Source organism: Otolemur garnettii, unplaced genomic scaffold, assembly GCF_000181295.1.
Source record: "Otolemur garnettii isolate 467f Iridium unplaced genomic scaffold, OtoGar3 scaffold00045, whole genome shotgun sequence".
In the NCBI taxonomy this organism is placed as follows: domain Eukaryota; kingdom Metazoa; phylum Chordata; class Mammalia; order Primates; family Galagidae; genus Otolemur; species Otolemur garnettii.
Window position 1 is genome coordinate 4,561,633 of NW_003852440.1, and position 3,687 is coordinate 4,565,319.

Genomic DNA, 3,687 nt, shown 5'->3' on the forward strand with positions numbered 1-3,687 from the left:
GGCTCTGTCTCAAAAAAAAAAAAAAAAGGAAGACATGTTTTAGACAATACTCATGTGTATGGGCAAAAAACTCAGGACTGTATCTGTGACTAACTGTATAACAGGTTATTTTAGTTTCTGTTCTGTGGAACGTGTAAAGCATTCCAACAAAGGGTTTTCATGTAGTCTTTTTTTTTTTTGTACCCATGCTGTTGATTGCTCAATGTAATAGTCTGATCATGACCCTGAATAAATTATGTGTCTTTTTTATTTTTAATGTGCTGTGTAAAGTTAGTCTACTCTGAAGCCATTTTGGTAAACTTTCCAAAAGTGTGAAGCTAGAATTCCTTCAGGGTGATGCCAGGTTCTATTTGAAATTCATTTGCAACCTGCTTGGGTAAAGAAGACATCGCCTTCAGAAACCTTGGTGTAGTTGAACTGAGGGTTACTGTTGTGACCTGAAGCTCACCATTTAAAGGGGCCATCCAAGGAAAATCATGGAATTATTGGTTATAAAGGTGATGGTTGGCATATCCTATGCAATATATCTAAATTGAATAATGGTACCAGATAAAATTACAGAATGAGAATGAAGCTTGTGTATCTACCATTATCATGTGTAATGATTTAATTCTCTTGAAAAAAAATTAGGAAAGCAAGTATGAAAAGTATAACTTACCAACATGATATTAGAAAACTGATAAAGATGGTGCTCAGATTCTCACTGATGAATAGTCAAAGTTATTAAGTAGTTTAAGACAAGAAAATATAGACAAGTAATCATTGCTGGGGAGGGCTGAGCCTTATTACTAATAGAGCAAGATTCAGGCAACATCAAGAACCATCATTATATTACCGATAATGAAAATGGATAAAAAACAAAGTTTTTTTCAAAGTGTTCCACTCATCTGAACGACGTGTGGGCACCTTTTCCCAACTAATGCTATGCACGTCTGCACAAACACAGTATCGGTTCCTCCTACCTACTCTTTTAAAAAGAGCAAGTGCACCAGTCAGTTGAATAGAAAAGGAGATGAGTGGTACAATAAAAGGAGAGAGCGAGGGAGACATTTCACAACTTATAAAAAAACCAACACCAGCAACTTACTTGTTTATTGAGGGTTGGAAAGTGGCAATCGAAAAACCTTTTTTCTTTCCCTGTAAAGCAACCTGGGACTATACCACAAGAAGAAATGTAAAATCAGTCTTTGATGCTCTAATTCGACTTCAGCTCTAAGACTCTCAGGCTCATATCAGTCCTATTTACATTAATGAAAAAATAAGAACATAATACAACTTTATTTTACTTTCTAAAATATATAAGTACAAAGACTACAATAACATATGAGATTACATCGAATTAAAGGCAGAACACAAAATGACAAACACTTGTTACAATTATATACAAAGTGTATGCAGAGACATTATCAAAGGTAGAAAATAAATATGGAGAAGCATAGTTGATAATGAAGTGTTTGTTAGGTTTTCCATGAAAGCTGTTTAAATTTACAGAAGAGAGCCTGTCCATCTGGCAGGCGTTACAGCAGAACAAGGAGGAGCAGATGGGCACAATAATAGGTCAGTACGGACAGAGGAAAGAATACCCAAGACAGGATTAATTACTGATGCCCCACCCTTGACACCCAGGGCAAGCCAACTGGCCAGGCAGACTTGTCCTGCCTGTACCCGAGGGAATCTAAGGCCACCTGCTGGCCATATCAGAAAATTACAGCTCAGATATTTCCAGGAGGTCAGACACTGCAAAGAAAACGAAACTAAACTGACCACAATTCATTGGTCAGATCCACATGCACACAAAAGCATCTTAACTGACTCCCTTTCAGTCATGATTATTCCCTAGAACCCTGTTATTTCGTCTTCATCTTTGCTAGGGTCCTCAGTCGTGCCTTCCCAAGCTCTCAATCAACATTCATACCGGGTGAATTTCTCTAATGTGAAAATTCAAAATCCTTCAAACTGGCCAAGAGGATGGCTCACACCTATAATGCCAACAATCTGGGAGGCTGAGGTGGGTGGACTGCTTGAGTTCACAAGTTCAAGAGACCAGCCAGAGCAAGAGTCAGACCCTGTCTCTACTAAAAATAGACAAACTAGCCGGATGTTATGGCAGGCACCTGTAGTCTCAGATACTGGGGAGGCTGAGGCAAGAGGGTCACTTGAGTCCAAGAGTTTGAGACTGCTATGAGCTACAATGCCTGGCACTCTACCCAGGGCGACAGAGTGAAACTGTCTCAAAAAAAAAAGCCAAAGAACCCCAAATCCTCCAAACTCTGACTCTTTGAGTGTCATGATGCCGCAAGTAAAATTCCACACCTGACTTCATGTAACAAGTCACAGTCAAAATGCAGTAAAAACTTCATTTTATGCACAAAATTATGTAAAATATTGTATAGGCTCGGCGCCGGTGGCTCAGTGGCTAAGGCGCCAGCCACATACACCTAAGGTGGCGAGTTTAAATCCAGCCCAGGCCCGCCAAACAACAATGACGGCCACAACCAAAAAATGGCCAGGCATTCTGGCGGGTGCCTGTGGTCCCAGCTACTTGGGAGGCTGAGGCAGGAGACTCGCTTGAGCCCAGGAATTGGAGGTTGCTGTGAGCTGCAATGCTACAGCACTCTACCCAGGGGGACAGCTTGAGGCTCCGTCTCAAAAAATAAATTAATTAATTAATTAAAATATTGTATAAAATTGCCGTAAGTTTATATGTATAAGGTGTGTATGAAACATAAATGAATGTCATGTTTACACTTGGGTCCCATCCCCGAAATATCCTATTAGGTATATGCAAATATTCCAAAAATCTGAGAAAATTCAAAATCCAGAAGAATTCTAGTCTCAAGCATTTTAGATAATGAATATTCAACCTGTATCTTTTTTTAATCTTTTTTTTTTTTTTGAGACAGTCTCACTTTGTCACCCTCAGTAGAGTGCTGTGGCATCATAGCTGCAAGCAATCTCAAATTCTTGGATTCAAACAATTCTCTTGCCTCAGCCTCCCAAGTAACTGGGACTATGGGCGCCCGCCACAATGCCGGCTATTTTTAGAGACAAAGTCTCACGCTAGCTCAAGTTGGTCTTGAACTTGTGAGCTCAGGCAATCCGCCTGCCTCAGCTTCGTAAAGTGCTGGGATTACAAGTGTACCTGGACCTTGTTTTTTCGTCTTTCCTCTGAAAATTGCCACATTCAGAATGCATTCCTACCACATGTGAATGATCAAAATTCACCTGGCAGGCTGGTGGCTCACATCTGTAATCCTAACACTCTGGGAGGCCTAGTGGGGAGGATCCCTTGAGCTCAGGAGTTCAAGGTCACCCTGAACTAGTGAGACCTTGTCTCTACAAAAAACAGAAAAATTAATGAACGGTTACAGGCTCAGCACGAGGATTGCTTGAGCCTATGAATCACAGGTTGTCGTGAACTGGGATGATGACTCAACACTCTAGCCCAGGCCAAAAAAAAAAAAAGATTCAACACAGGATAGTCAAAACCATCCTGTTACTCCAAGGTATTTTCTAATTCTTTTCCAGAAACACAATAGAAGTATTTTATTATTAAACAACAACCATAATAAAAGAACTGATTCACAAGACAAATATACATCATGTTTCATTACCCTTTTTTTAGTGGTTCATTCATTACATTCATTACAGAATACCATTCCCGTCAGTCAGCTTTTCATTATCCCT